Source organism: Anabrus simplex, chromosome 6 (genome assembly GCF_040414725.1).
Source record: "Anabrus simplex isolate iqAnaSimp1 chromosome 6, ASM4041472v1, whole genome shotgun sequence".
Taxonomy (NCBI): domain Eukaryota; kingdom Metazoa; phylum Arthropoda; class Insecta; order Orthoptera; family Tettigoniidae; genus Anabrus; species Anabrus simplex.
The window spans coordinates 341,309,542-341,326,974 of NC_090270.1; positions in this window are offsets into that span (position 1 = coordinate 341,309,542).

The following is a 17,433-nucleotide window of genomic DNA, read 5'->3' on the forward strand; positions in this document are numbered from 1 at the left end:
ATGGCGTGATTTCAGAAACTTATGATATAATCCCACAAACGATTGATTGACCAACATGACATGATTAGCACAAACCAACCTTAAAATGAATGATGGTGCTGCAACACGTTCATTGTTCTGGTAAGTCAGTATTGTTCTTTACTATCCTATAGGCCTACAGTCTTGATAACTTGTCAAGTTGTAAAATGTTTCCAATTAATTAACGGTAATAATAATGACCTGAAATTAAGAAGTGCCATTAAACAATATCTTCATTAATGGTGAGATAGTGAGTCCTCTAGAGGTTATGTTCACTCTCTCAACCAAAGGAACAAGAATCATAACTGCCGCTTTACTAAAACGAAGCCTTTAAATTACCGGGCGAGTTGGCCGTGCGGTTAGGGGCGCGTGGCTGTGAGCTTGCATCCGGCAGATAGCGGGTTCTAATCCCACTGTCGGCAGCCCTGAAGATGGTTTTCCGTGGTTTCCCATTTTCACACCAGGCAAATGCGTGGGCTGTACCGTAATTAAGGCCACGACCGCTTCCTTCCAACTTCTAAGCCTTTCCTATCCCATCGTCGCTATAAGACCTATCTGTGTAGTGCGACGTAAAGCCACTAGCAAAAAAACTTTAAATTGTTGGTCGCAATACATTTCTGAAGGATGTTCTGTCTCTTCTGTGAATGAAATGCAACATATTCAGCAAAATAGTTATCCTCCAACTTGCTGCAACATAAGTGAGTCACTTAAGTGTATGCAGGAGGTCCACTTATACCAATAAGTGGGACACTTATGTAGGTAATATGAAATTAAACCTGGCTTATAAAGGGCTATAGTCTAAGTGCTGTCTATGAATTCGGCCCCTAGATGTATATTTGTGACAGAAGTGTGATCATTCTACATTCAGCATCTCTAGACCTCATAAGCAACACAAACACTAAGTTGTATTGGTTTGCGTCAAGATTGTGAGCATTCCTCTTAGGTTATGAAGTTCACAGATGTGTGTAGTATCTGTTACATTCATATCCACGCTTCTTATGACGCTAATTACACATATGAAAACACTTTAACATGTGTCGACGAGGTAATACAGTGAATAGATGGTAATGGTGTGAATAAATGGCCTCACTGAAGGGTGTGACACCAATATAATGTACTCAGAATCTCTCCATTAAGAGCTCTGTCACTTCTTTATCACTCACCAAGTCGTCGCTTTTTAAAGCTGCATGTGGACCAAATGAATAACGTGTAAGTATTATTACGTATATTACAGGACGCTGTGGAAAGAGGAGAGAGACAGAGAGCGAGAACATGATAGGAATGAAAGCTAGTGAGGCTTTAGATCAGAGAAAGATTGTGTTACGCCACAATCTCGTACCAAATTCTTGGCGACTTAGGGCTGGAGTTTTACATGTGGTAGATACCATGTAATTAAGAAGTATTGTTATTATTATTATTATTATTATTATTATTATTATTATTATTATTATTATTATTATTATTATTATTATTATTATTATTATTATTATTGAATCTCCAAGGTGCTGTGAACCCTATTTTACCATAAGGTATGTTAGGGTTGTAGTTTATACAAATATACAATTTCTCCGATAAAATTCAATACATTAACAGTAAAATAGACATGAACAGAAATGGAAAGATAAAAGTATGGTATGTACAATCCTTAATACTAAGAGTACTAATATTTAAAATACCAGATCATAATATATACAATACATATGTTCACCAGCTAATAAGCAGACAATGTCAATTTATATGTGTTTAAATACATAATCAATAAATTCTGAAAATTGAAAATAGCAGCATTATTTTGTAAAATATGAACGTTAATGGTTTTTCGAAATAGCAACTGCGAGTTAACAAATGCACCTTAAGTTCATAACGTGCTCTATCAAAGCAGAACAGTTGAACAGAATGTGTTCTACAGTTTGAATCTCTTCAGTGCAGAAGCACAGTAAGCCCTTTTGTGTTGGAATTTTGAATCGCTCGAAGTAAGCATTGAATTTACCATGACCTGAAAGCACTTGAGTTAAATAAAAGTTGCACACTACATATTTACAACCCAGCCTAATATATACATTTGGAAAAACAAGTCTTTGGTTACTAAGCCATGTTTGCTTGCTAACACAGTTCATTCAGAAGTATTACGTAAAAATAGTTATCATTACACATAAAAAAAGTGTTTTGTTGTATATTGTTCAGAATTAAAGGAAATGGTATTTCTGTATCGGTTATATCCACAGGAACAAGGAAATGTCTTTTTTAATTTTACGCTATGTCTGTCTGTCTGTCTGTCTGTCTGTCTGTCTGTCTGTCTGTCTGTCTGTCTGTCTGTCTGTCTGTCTGTCTGTCTGTCTGTCTGTCTGTCTGTCTGTCTGTCTGTCTGTCTGTCTGTCTGTCTGTCTGTCTGTACGGGCATCACGAGAAAATGGCCTGGAGAGAATTTAATGAAAATCGGTATGTAAAATTGGTGAATGATGAACTACAAGATAGGCTACAAATAATTTTATTCACGCTGAGTGAAATGATAGTTTAGGGGAAGGCATGAAAATGAATTCCTAAATATATTAATGGTCCTATCGATAAATACTACATAACTAAAGTTATATAGAATTAAATTTCCGATAATTTATGTCTTACACATTTTTACCGTACCGGCTGTGACAATAGAGATATTCGTGAATTTCGAATTTTGTTGCTAAGTCCATACCAATGCCGAACTACGTGAAAATGGTTTTAGAGAATTTAATTACGTTACGTATGTAAAGTCTGGGAATAAGGTGCTACAGTCTATATTATAAATAAATGTTACTCACGCTGGATGAAATGGTAGTTTAGGGGAAGTTGTCTAATTGTTTTAAATACCTATGTTAGTGGGCCTATCGAAAAATATTACATACCGCAACAAAAGTTATAGAGAATACAAGTTCCAATGATTTATGCCTTATATATTTTTACCGTACCGTCTATGATAACACAGTAGAATAACGAATTTAGCATTGTGTTGCCTAGTCCACATCATTGCCAAGCATTGTTAACATGGGAATAATGTTTACTCGTGTTAACTGCCGATGGATTTTCCCAGGATTGTTTTAAGGTGTAAAACCGCGTGATCATCGGTCCGTATTAACAAGGAAAAATGTGAAGATTATGAAAAATGAGAAAAACCATAAAGGAACGATCGATTGAAGAATAAGACAAGAGGGAGTAAGGAAAGAACTAGAGACTGCCTTTACATTAGATGCTCTAATATGCCATAGTCGGAAGAAAACTAAATGTGAAAGCCCACAATATCGAAAGCTCATAAAACTGATCAACAATAACATTATATTGAGCACTGTTGTGGTGTGATTTGTCCCTTCTGCTGCCATTCATCTCCGATAGGTGGGATTACTGCTGCGTTTCGAGTAAAACAGCCTGTCTTGAATATTGGCGGGAAGTAGCTGGGGAGGTAGAGAACTTTGCACATTCTATATGACTGTCCAGTCAAGGAGAGTCGGCTAGTCAATATGCATATACATATGAAATTTTATCCGCAACGTTCAAAATGAAAGAGATAGATACATTCATATCCATAAAAACCAGAACACCTTGAAATACTAGAAATAGAAAGTTCATATTCACAGGACATGGGCATTTGTATGTTCTGGAAAAATAATTAGCATTTGAGACATGTCGGCCCTCAGGTTCAAGGTCCACATCGAAATCTCGGCGCAATACTACCGATTGGTAAAATGTGCCTGCGTTATAAACTAAAGGTAATGGATCAGTGTGACTTAAGCAGACATACAGAATGCCTCGCAGACATATGCGAGAATCGTACCGTCAAATGAGTGAGTGTGAAAGAGGGCGCATTATTGGCATGAGAGAACATGATGCATCCACCCGGGAAATTGTTGCTCGTGTGGGACAAATTGTGCACCAGTGCAACTGGTGTGTACAGAATGGTTCATAGAAGGCCGCAGAACACGACGACATGGTCTGGTCGCACCACCCAGACCGCCCCCCGAGAAGATCGACTCCTCTGTCCTCATCGGCTGTGGCGGAACAGTGGAACAGTGTAACCCATCGTACACTATCAGGAGTGACAGTCCGTCGCCGTTTATTACGGTCTGGGTTACCGTCCATTTCTCCGCCCACCTTTGACTAATGTGCATGAGCATGCTAGACTGCAATGCTGTATGGAACGACGTCACTGGGGACAGGAATGGCAGCAGATAGTGTTTTCGGAATGATAGCCGCATTTTGGTTCGCCACAGACAGAAGGAGAGGCATCACATCGACTGCATTCACATAAGACATACAGCGCGAACTCAAGGCCTTATGATGTGGGGTGCTATTGGGTACAACCACAAATCACAGCTGTAGCGTGTCCAGGACACTGTGACCAGATTAACCTACGCGAATGATATCCTGCGACCCGTACCCATACCCATTCTGCACGACACCCCAGACGCCGTATTTCAGCAGGACAATGTGTGACCTCATGTTGCTGCACGTGCATGTACCTTACTGTTGTCACAGGATGTCAGACCGTTGCTCTGGCCCGCCCGATCACCGGACGTTTTGCCAATCAAAAATATGAGGGATATGGTGAAACGACGGGTGCAGCGCTGTGACCCAGTGCCAACTACCAAAGACGAACTGTGGAACCAGGTGAATGCAGCGTGGATTGCTATACCCCAGGATGCTATTCACGCCTTATATGCGTCGATGCCATCACTCATGGAACAAATTATCAGTGGCCATGGAGGACCCAGTGCCTACTAGGCAACAGGACTCGGGCTGATGGCCTTAGATATTACGCCCCTTTAAACAACAAGCATCATCAGCAGCAGTAGCAGCAGCAGCAACAGGACACATGCCGAACCTAGGTGACTGAAATTCTAATAGTTTCTGCAGAACATAGTAATGAATACGTCCTGTGAAAATGAACATCCTATCTCTAGTCCTTCAATGTCTTCTGTTTTTTATGAACATGAGTGTAGTTATGTGATTTATTTAAACTAGTCAATACATGTTGTACGCATACTATTCCTCCCGAAAGCTGATTTGATTCTCAGCAGCTCCTCCATCAGCTGCCATACATGACAGGACATCACTGAAGAGGCATACTATGTAAATGAGGAGTGAGATAGTTTTTCGTTACTTTCCTCGCTGAGCCAGCAGTTGATATTACATATCAGTATCTGAAGCCTACTGAAATGCATATCCGGCTCCATGCTTAAATGGTTAGCGTGCTGTCCTTTGGTTACAGGGGTCCCGGGTTCGATTCCCGGTAGGGTCATGAATTTTAACCATCATTGGTAAATTTCGCTGGCACGAGGGCTGGATGCATGTGTCGTCTTCATGATCATTTCATCTTCATCGCGACGTACAGAATGCCTCGCAGACATATGCGAGAATCGTACCGTCAAATGAGTGAGTGTGAAAAAGGGCGCATTATTGGCATGAGAGAACATGATGCATCCATCCGGGAAATTGTTGCTCGTGTGGGACAAATTGTGCACCAGTGCAACTGGTGTGTACAGAATGGTTCACAGAAGGCCGCAGAACACGACGACATGGTCTGGTCGCACCACCCAGACCGCCCCCCGAGAAGATCAACTCCTCATCCGAATGGACAGATCTGTGTCCTCATAGGGCTCTGGCGCAACAGTGGAACAGTCAAATCAAAAGACCTGCATCTGGCAAGCCGAACATTTCCTCGGACACTCCCGGCACTAAGAGCCATACGCCACTTCATTTAAATTACTGAAATACATGCACCAACCAACCCTATCAGCAATATTTTCACACCATTCGTAGCAGGGACGGGCTGCATCGGTAAATATCAGGCGTTACGAAACCGTGGTAAAGCTCTTACCGTATTGTATTGTCATTAACCTGTTGCACCATTGTTAATCCTTGGTTTAGAAACCGCGTTTTTCTCGCTATTATTCACCTCGGAGTTCATTCAAAGTAGTATTCAGGAGGACGAGATGAGTTCGACAGTGACTTGTCTTTAATTTATTCAGAAGGCAGTGATATTTTCGACAGTCATATGTCTCTAATTTATCTAGGCCCCAGTTGTTCACGTTTTGTCCGGATTCGTCAGCTGTCTTTTTATTTCTAGGACGAATATCATTTGAATAAGTTTCATTATCATACATTAAAGACTTACAACCGTTCTCCTCTCAGTTCCTCTGCTCTCCTCACTTCCTTGTAGTTATTACATACCATCACATCCTCGAAGTATGTATTCGTTGGTCTCCCTCTTCCTTTCTTTCCTAATATTTTTCCTTCAAAGACGTTTACTAGGAAGTCTTCACGTTTTATCTTCCTTCTTTCGATATCCTTTATCAGTCTCCGTTGTTTATTGATTTCCTTTAGAACATCTCGATTCGTCTCTTTTTCAGTCCAGCATGTCCTCGTCATCTTCTACCAAATCCGTTCAGTTGCTTCCAATGAATCTCTTTCCTTTTTTTCCAATTGTCCAGCTCGAGTTTTTATGCTCGACGATAATTATAACTCTATTTTTTTAATATTCATAAATTTCTGTCGAGATGTCGCTTGACAGTTGAGTTTACTGAACAGAGCGCATGCGCTGGGTTATTGATTTTCCGTGAGTGGATCAGAGACCTTGACAATGTCGTATGTTTTCAAATCTTTGACAGAAGGTTATCATAACCTCGCTTTATTTTAAATACAAATTGTTTACTGTACAGCAGGTGAAGTGAATTTGTGGGAATGTGCCGCGTGGTTGTGGAATACTGGAAGTTGAAGGTGCATTGATGTTAATATATATGTCCTGTCCGACATGTATGAGTTTGGAAACAAGTGCGAAGCTAGTGCGTTGAGCGCAGGTGCGATGCTCTCCTTACCTAATTGGTCAAACAGTTGTATCATAATGAAAGTTGAACTATAATGAGCCTCAAAAATTCACTTTTCTGGCATAAAATATTTATACTTCGGCATCGTCGGGCATAAAGGGTTTTATAGTCACCTTTCTCCTTGCCAGCATCATTGTAGTCATTTTTATCATATCTTCTATTGCGGCCTTTTAATTCTAAGGTGAATTATTTTGTTTCGTTTGGTGAGTTTAAAGGATATCAGTATCGTCCGGTATGAAAAAAGAAGGGCGAACGAGAACGCCAAATTTTAGTGCATTTGAAAGTGAAATATTCGCTTCCATTACTTCTTGGCGAAGCAGAGTAATTTTTATTGTAACAAGGACGCCGCAGTCTCTTTCTCTCTGCTCATCATCCTCAAGATATTACAGATATACGATATGTGGTGCCCAATCAATTTTAACGAGGACATCAGGGGCACTTTGGATGCACTCAATGTGAGGTTTTATCGATGCACGAAATATACCGGTAAACATTTCTCGAGAGGATATGTAGCGTACGTAGGCCTTAAAATCTCAGTTAGCTGCTCAACCACTCGCTCAGGACCGGTTAACTTTTAACGTCACAAATTTCAAAACTGGGCTCGATACAACAGAAATTCAACTTAACCATGGTAAGCTATCCATTTTACCACGAATAATTCGTAACCAAGGTTGACGCATCCGGGTATGAGACAGATCTCTGAAAGTATCAAAATTGTTCTACCCTAGACTGGAAAACATAGAGCACTGCAAACACGAGGTCGCGCCAGTAAAAGCATTGCCAATGCATGAATAACACAAAACAAACAACAAGAAATTTAAACAAACTACCAACGAAGAAATTAATGGAAACTACTACAACAACAACAACATAATAATTATAATAATCTAGACAACCGTATATTGTCCGACTCATTCGATGAATGGTCAGTGTTGAGGCCTTCGGTTCAGAGGGTCCCAGGTTCGATTCCCAGTCGGTTTGGGAAGTTTAATCTCGTCTGATTAATTCTTCTGGCCCGGGGACGCGATGTTTCTGTTTGACCCAACATATTCCTCTTCATATTCAGACAACACGCTACACTACCAACCACCACAGAAACACGCTATACTAAGTACATCACAGACCGAGTTCGCACCCGTGACCCCACAGATGTGGGAAAAGCGGTCGAAGAGGAAGCAGAAGGAGGAGAAGAAGATAACCGTATATTATTTACCATTTAATGTTCAGTACCAGAATTCCTTACATTGAGAAATGTTCTAGTAACACTTTTCTTTTTACCGAGTGATTTGGCCGTGCATAGGGAAACCCACTGCGAGCTTGCATTCGGGAGATAGTGGGTTCGAACCCCACTATCGGCAGCCCTGAATATGGTTTTCCGTTGTCTCCCATTTTCACACCATACAAATGTTGGGACTGTGCCTCAATTAACGCCATATCCGCTTGCTTCCCACTCCAAGCCCTTTCCTATCTCATCGTCGTCATAAGGCATATCTGTAAAGGCATGATTTTTTCGCATTAATTTACATTCAATTTCGCGAAAAGGAAACAAAGTTTGGCCTTATTTCGTTCACTCCATCGCTTTAATTTTTTCCTAAAATTATTCATAAAAAGTTTAATTCATGAGATTTGTGAATTATTTATGTGAAATATGGATAAATAAAGAGAAGCAACGTTGATAATCATTCATTATTTCTCATGTAATCTTGGTCAGAACTATCGGACATGAACATATCAAACGATCTCTTCGACAATCTGAAATTCCTCCTAACTTATGTAGATTAATTGAAGCATTTCTTACAAAGAACACAGTTCAAATGGAAGCTGATAATAAGAAATCAAAACCCATCGAAATTAAGTGTGGCGTAGCTCAAAGGTCCCCTATCTCACCATTGCTGTTTAATTTAGCAATCAGTACTGTAATGCAAAATCTCACTGACCATGACATATGCCAACGTTATGGCTATATTTTATCTGATGATCTACGGCCGTTATCCTCATTTGATTTCGCAGATGAACTAGTCATACTCAACAAAACCAAAAATGATGCTACTACCCTGTAAAGCAGCTTTACAGAAATTGGTTTACATACCTATCCTCTTAAAAGCAAATCAATAATCCTGAAGAAAGGAAAATTAACTGAAGGAAACGTCACTACACTCGAAGGATCAATAATCGCATCGCTAAAAACAAACAATGAACGAATCAAATATTTAGGAATTGACTTCAACAATTAAATTTCTCTTGACAGACATAAACTAATAAGCACAAAAACTTCTGACTTAAATAATCTGGTAAAAACAAAACTTCTAAAACCAGAGCAAAATATCAAGATTATTAACGAGTTTGTTTGGCCGGGTTTGATCTAACCTCTACAATGTACCCCTCTGACACAACTATCAAAAACTGTTCTTAATGATCTGGATAAAATCATAAGAAGTTCTGTAAAAGAAATAATTATGCTGCCAGATGCTACTCCAAATTCGATGCTGTATAGTGCCAGAAAGGTCAGAGGGATGGGAATAATTTGCACAGAATAGGAAGCCAGTATACAGCATTACAATATTTGTAATCGCTTACGTCAGAAAGTGAAGGTACGATCAGTTGAAAAATAACTGGGAAGATAAATATAAGACTGAGCGCTGAAAGCCTATCCCTCCACTGCTTCAACACGAGCCGGAAGAAAATAACATCTGACATCTTACAATACCCTAAATCCCTTAAACCCGTCAACTCTAACATTAACCGAACGATTATTGCTGTAAGTTAAGGGCTGCTTTGTCTCGTCAGCTGCCAAGCACCTCCGCTAGATGACATTACTACTCAAATAGTACAAAAATGGACGTCTGTGTTGGGCACTTTTACCCACAGGAATTAACCAGGTATTCCTATTTTGTGTAAGCTGATTGAATCTCAAGGCCATGTGCCTCTTCGAAGCTGGGAATCTCATTTCTAAAGTATCGATTTCTTGACGGGGAAAGTCGGTGATACACAAGTAATCTCTGAAAAGTGTGACCACGTCGTATTTCTTGTGGCGATCTTGAAAAGGACACTTAGCCTACGCTACCTCCTTTTTAAAAAATGCTTTTCTCAGTCCATTTCTGATAATGTGCTGAGGTCTTATTTATTTATTTATTTATTTATTTATTTATTTATTTATTTATTTATTTATTTATTTATTTATTTATTTATTTATTTATTTATTTATTTATTTATTTATTTATTTATTTATTTATTTATTTATTTATTTATTTATTTATTTATTTTGCTATTGGCTTTACGTCGCACCGACACAGATAGGTCTTATGGCGACGATGGGAGAGGAAAGGGCTATGACTGGGAAGGAAGCAGCCGTGGCTTTAATTAAGGTACAGCCCCAGCATTTGCCTGGCGTGAAAATGGGAAACCACGGAAATCCATCTTCAGGGCTGCCGACAGTGGGGTTCTAACCCACTATCTCCCGAATACCGGATACCGGCCGCACATATGCGACTCCAGCTATCGAGCTCGGTCGAAGTCTTATTTGGGCTCCCTATGATGTGGAATGCAATCAAGGATAATAAACGAATATGATCGATCTCACGTAAAATTTCAAAAAGTGTATAATAGGTATGCAATTGCCACAGTTTCCAATAAGCTCAACCTTACCTTTTACAGCTGCATCAACTCGATCCAGCGTCTCCAGATTGATCGGCAGAGGGTCTGAATCCAATTCCAGGAAAACGTTTCTATAATTTTGTTTGTTTTCCAGTAACACACTTTCTTGTTCTTCAATCGATCGAACTAGGAACACTTTAGTATCGCGAACTCGTAGCTTGCTTATCTTCATTCTTCTCTTAGCCACTACATCACTCTCATACATGTCATCAAACTCATCGCAGAACACCAAACTTTCAGATGACTCACTATTCTCCACTTTTACTCGCACTTGATTGCCCGAGGAAAAGAAATTCAAAGCTGGAATGGAACCTCTTTTCAACACTCGCTTTACCGTTATCAGCGCCACTTCACCAGAAAACAAAAATGCATCCACTCTTCCTGTGAATACGGCTGATGCATGATTAACTGCTTTAAGAACATCGTAGCATCCCGAGTTGTCGGAAGATATGGGATTTCCCATCACAACGAGTGTGGTTAAAATAATTGCTGGATATCCTGACATATTGGCGAATTATTTAATTATTTGCCGGTGAACAAAATAATCAAACTCAACTATACACTTCTGTCTGTTGTATTCCCAGCTACGACAGTGTCATCGAAAGGAACACTACAAATGAACTACAATGAATGGCTTGCAATGTGTTTTGAATGTGAGATTTACAATGTGTTATAAAAATAGATAATCTTATAAATTACCGGGTAATAACCTCCATGGAGACAGTGAAGCGAATGAAAGGAATAATTCTACCATAAATTCTTGGTATACTAGAGAAGCAGATTCAAATTTGTGGTGTAAATCACTACAGTCGCAAACAAATTGCAAATATCACATCTTTGAAATACTGAAAGGGACTAACATATTGACACACGCTTAGAAACTAGGACACCGTAACTTCCACACTATGACACACTTAAGAGGAGCGTAGTTCAAATCCAAGTGGGTTGACGTTAAGATGGAGCGACTCACAACGCACCGAACTTAGAATAGGATCCAGTGTCTCCAGAAAGGAAAGCAGCAGGCGACTGTTGATATGTTTCCGAAGGCAGGCACACGTGATGTGTCTGTGTTAAAAGTGAGGTACAAAACCTGCCCCGCCTACCTGTACGATCTTACCCACACACTCTTACCGTCTCACTCCACGCGGCCATTAAAGTACAAGACAACAATTTGCAGTGAAGAGTATAAATCACATATACATTCCCCATATTCAGTTTCATGACTTGTACGTTCAACGAGACAGCTTCATGAAGTGTTATTAATGGCATCTCCTAGTGTTTGTTGTTCTTCTCCTTCCTCATAAGCTACCATTCAAGGAAAGCACTTGAGCATCTTCCATGGAACGTGTTTGGTCATCAGAGGCATATGATTAACATGAAGAACTTAGCATGACGAGCCCTTGCGCTCTTAAACTTGAACGGCATAAACAAGTGTGAATATCAAAATTGTATAGAAGTGTTATTTCCTGTTCCTTCGTCTGTGATGTCTTTAAGAAATGTTAGAGCCGAACTCTTGTTCCGAAAGAGGTTTTCAATCAACTGCTTGTTTCTTTTGCATTCAAGTACTCTTTTATTTCAGAAGTCTTAAACTAAAGCGAAGGGCTGCCTGGCCGAGGCGGTTAAGGCGTGCTCGGTTCACCCGGAAGGACGTGGCTTCGATTCCCCGTCAAGAAGTCGAAAAATTTAAGAAACAAGATTTTCACTTCCGGAGGTGCTATTGTCCTGAGGTTCACTCAGCCTACACAAAAAATGAGTACCAGGTTAATACCTGGGGGCAAAGGCGGCCGGGCGTAGAGCTAACGTTACGGATGGTGGAAGCCTTTACCTTTCACCCCTCCGAGGGCCTTCTTGGTCTGTATGGAGATGACTTTGTTTTTTTTTTTAATCTAAAACGAAGTTTACAGGCTATATGAAATAAGTTACCTAACAGAACTAAGACGTATTCTCTCACTGAGTTACAGCCCTTACGGATCTTGGCATTCCAAGCAATCGCGGCTCAGCGCGAAGTCCTGCATTTTATGAGGTACATAGATTATTATAATATTTATTATTATGTATATAGATGATATGATTCTTCCTTAATATCACTAGGTTTGATTATTTTATTAATACCATGAATGTGATTATTGTTAATAATTTTCCATCTTATTGCCATTTTTTTGCATCAATTAAAAGTAGTAGTTATTATCAACAGGGTTCTAGATTAAGACTGGTTAAGTGTAAAAAAGGGAGAGCATCCTTAAATTTGCCAGAATAAATAAAACATATTTATTATTTAAGCCTTTGAATACCACGGCCAGTCCCGCGGTGTTGGGGTAGCGTGCCTGCCTCTTGCCGGGAAGCACCGGGTTCGATTCCCGGCCAGGTAAGCGATTTTTACCTGGATCTGAGGGCTGGTTTGAGGTCCGCTCAGCCTACATTATTAGAATTGAGGAGACTTCTGGCCGTGAGATAGCGGCCCCGGTCTAGAAAGACAAAAATAACGGCCGGGAGGATTCGTCGTGCTGACCACATGACACCTCGTAATCTGCAGGCGTTCAAGCTGAGCAGCGGTCGCTTGGGAGGCCAAGGACCTTCAGGGCTGTAGTACCATGCGGCTGGATTTTAATAACACTGTAATGAGCTAGGATCGAACCTAAGTTGAGCTCAGAAGACAAGCGCTCGATAGTACAATTCGGTCTCTAACAGGACTCATGATTGTATCCCTGTAGTCGCCAATGTACGCCGCTACCGGCCTTCTCAATGTAAACAACCGAGGAGCTACCTGTATCAGGTGTAAACAAACGAGTACAACTATAGCAAGTGCTGTACTGCATTACTCTGACATTGTTACAGATATCAGCACCGTGCGAGTGGCTGTGCAGCTTGCATTCGTTAGATACTGGCTTCGAAGTGCACTGCCGGCAGCTCTGAAGGTGGTCTCTCCTGGTTTCCCATTTTTACACCAGGCAATGTACCTCATTGAAGGCCACGACTGCTTCCTTCCATCTCCTAGAACTTTCCTACCCCATCGTCGCCTATCTGTGACGGTGCGACGTAATGCAAAGTGTAAAAAGTTCTTTACTAGTTAGGAAATGATCATATTACATATACATTACGGTGGTAATATTGTATCCAAAACTATGTAAATTAATCTTACCATTCTGGCACGTAGATTTAAATGAAAAGAAATATATTTACAGTATTAATCGTAAAATGCTCGCCTCTGCGGTGCAGTGCACGAAATTTCAAACGTGATCAAGGGCTGGAATGGGGTCCACTCAGCCTCCGGAGCACTACTGAGTATAGGAGTGTTCGATTCCCACCTCAATCATCCCCGAAGTAGTTTTTCGTGTTTTCTCACTTCTCCTCCAGGCAAATTCCGGGATGGTACCTAACTTAAGGCCACGGCCGCTTCCTTCCCTCTTCCCCGTCTATTCCTTCCAATCTTCCCATCCTCCTACAAGGCCACCGTTCAGCATAGCAGGTGAGGCCACCTGGGCGAGATACTGGTCCACTTCCACAGTTGAATCCCGACCCAAAATCTCACGTTCCAGGACACTGCCCTTGAGGTGGTAGAGGTGGGATCCCTCGCCGAGTCCGGGGGATATACCAACCCTGGAGGGTAAGCGGGAAAGAAAGAAAGAAAGAAAGAAAGAAAGAAATTTACAGTCTTAACCATATAATGTCCTCCTCTGTGGTGTAGTGGTTGGTGTGATTACCTGCCACCCCCGGAGGGACGAGTTCGATTCACGCCTTTGCCATGAATTTTGCAAAGTGGTACGAGGGCTGGAACAGGGTTCACTCAGCCTCAGCAGGTCAACTGAGTAGAGGGAGTGGGTTTCATTTCCACCTCAGCCATACCCGAAGTGATTTTTCCGTGATTTCTCACTTCTGCTCCAGGCAAACGCCGGGATGGTACCTAACTTAAGGCCACGGCCGCTTCCTTCCCTCTTCCCCGTCTATTCCTTCCAGCCTTCCCATCCTTCCACAAGGCCCCTGTTCAGCATAGCAGGTGAGGCCAAGTGGGAGAGGTACTGGTTCCCCTGCCCAGTTGTATCTCCTCGACTTAAAGTCTCACACTCCAGGACACTGCCCTTGAGGCGGGATCCCTCGCTGAGTCCGGGGGAAATACCAACCCTGGAGGATAAACGGGAAGGAAAGAAAGAATGAAAGAAAGAACGAAAGAAAGAAAGAAAGAAAGAAAGAAAGAAAGAAAGGTTAACCATAATATAGAGTACTATTAATGTAGATCTAAATGTATTATGGAATATGAATGTTGCATGAATATTTGTGAGTACGAAGGAAATTGCTTTCTTAATAATGAATATAGTGCATGTTTTCCACATAAATCAATATGTTTCTTTTCCTCTATGGTTTTCTTAACGCTACAAGTAACCCTCACATTTTAATAATACTTTAAATGCAATAAGATACATTATTGAATAATGTTAAATCTTTCAGCATGTCAAGGAAAGCATAACAACCTACAATTTAATGCCATCTTAAATGAATTGTGATAAATTTTCAAAAGTAATGTTATGAAAAGAAATATTTCCAGTACTTAACCCTCAAAGCAACGTTCCGTGGAATTGCCTTGTCTAAATTCACCCTGAACGCACGTTCAAGGATTTGTGGTAATAGTTTCGCAAATGACTGTCAGTTTAAGAGGGAGCGTGAATAGCAACGTCTTAGAAATTGTCTTAACGTGGAATTTTCGTATGAAAAGTCACAGTGTAAAGAAAGATGTAAGGCCTTCAAATTGTGAGCAAAATCTTAAGTGATTTCTAAGGGCTCTCTACATACTTGGGAACGTGGATCGTCGCTTTCAACTCTCCTATCAACTCTCCATCTGTGAACATTTCTTATCTTCTATTCGCGACGGAAGTAGGTTCTTAAGGCCTACGGATTTTTCATTTCCACGTCATTTTTTTTATACTTCCCAACTTTTTCTTCTTTGTTTCTTTTTGCTACTCCATTTTTCAAATGATTATCTTATTATAGTTAAGAGGGACAAGTCCTTAGTTATACTGCCCCATAAAGCAATAATCACCACTACCCTAACCTAAAACGTGCCCCAAAAAACCGAAATTACTTGGATGGGTTAAATAATGTTTGTAACTGACAATTTACTTAGCGTCTGAATAAAAATGTATCCAAATGTTAAATTAATTCGACTAAATGTTCTACACGCAGCATTTCTCTACGTTGACAGGAACTGATTCTGTACACATTTTAGTCTTGTTCTATATCACAGAAATTTAGTCTGTAAAATATCTGCATCGCTTTCAAGTCCATACTCAACTAATGATTAGTTCAAGCGATATTAACTGAACTGTTTTATCAGTCACACTTTGAATTATCTCCTCATTAGTTCAACGTTTATCAGTTACTAATTACATAATTGGATAACTTCCAATTAGAGACAGTGCTTCAAAGGAGACAACACCAAAGATAATAGACAGGTTGAAGTAATTTAGAGTGTGTTTTATGTAGTTAATATCTAACATCTCACCAGCAGGACATGATGTTAAAAGAAAACAACTAAAAGACGCCCATAAATTATATTATGTTACGGCGAACTGATTTTAATTATCGATTGTGACAAATAATTTAAGTTATGGTGGTAAAGAAATGAAATATTACAACCTTCTTACCTGGACTGATTCCTTGGCAAATTTAATAATATTTGCCTTTAAGGTGACTTTCTGGTCCTAGATCCACGGAGGTGTATTTAATGCATAACCCACAGTGATATAATTAACCAGACAGTCTCCAATCAAGCGTCAGTCTCTTATCACTATGGTGGTTATAATCCCGACCAATACATGGGGAATTTTCGAAATAAAATATATTCTCATTGTGAATCGATATGAAACTGAAGGTCCCGTGGCTACGATCATGATATCAATAGTCGCGTACTTTGCTAATTACTGAGGACCCCAGTTCACAGGACAATTGCGGTACTTAAGCTGTGTCTATCCGCTCAGCATGAATGTAAGGAGAAGTCAGCGTTCTCCGAACCCATTTAGTTCTCTTCCAGATATCTGTAGAATTTCTTACGTGTTTCTCTGCGATATTCCAGGTGTCCGTCAGCGTTTGTATTCTTGTAACTTTATTATTGGTCATTTGAGGTAATGTGAGGCACAGCAGAGCAGATTAGAATTCAGTTAGATGTAAATGACGTCGCCGCCCAGGGAACAAAACCTCGAATCCCACAATGGTCTTCCTATCCTTTACTTCCCCTAAGACTGGTCACGCCTCTCCGCCACACATGGATACTCAGTCCATCAGAATATATTTCGTTGTTTTCATTTTCCTATACCACTGGGTAAAGGATTCGAACCCACTATCTCCAACATGCAAGATCACAGCCGCACGCCTCTAACCGCACAGCTAACTCACCCAGTATACACTGACTGAGCAAATGTCATGGGATAGCGGAGCACTGATGCGTAGGTGTGTTGTCTGCGCACCACACGCCCCCTGTGCCAGCGGCAGAAGTATAGGAGACCTTGTGAGCAGTGGCTGTGCATGTGACAGGTGTAACATGGAACGTCGTCGTGAGCTGACACCGTTCGAACGGGGTGGTCGGTGCCCGACGGATGGGAAGTGCGATTTCGGAAGTGGTGCGGAAATTCGGTTTCACACGATCAACCGTGTCCAGGGTGTATCGTAAATGGTTGAATGCGGGTGTCACCGTCCACAACAGACGAACGACCGGCCTTCCAGCCACCCTCGATGACCGTGACCGGCGACATCTGAGACGGATTGTAAATAGTGACAGACGGGCAACCGTGCAACAAATCACGGCTGAATTCAACACAGGCCGTGCTAGACAAGTCTCCCAGTGGACAATTCGTAGGAACATGGGTTCTATGGGGTATGGAAGCCGGCGCCGCACACGGGTGCCACTGTTAACTCAACA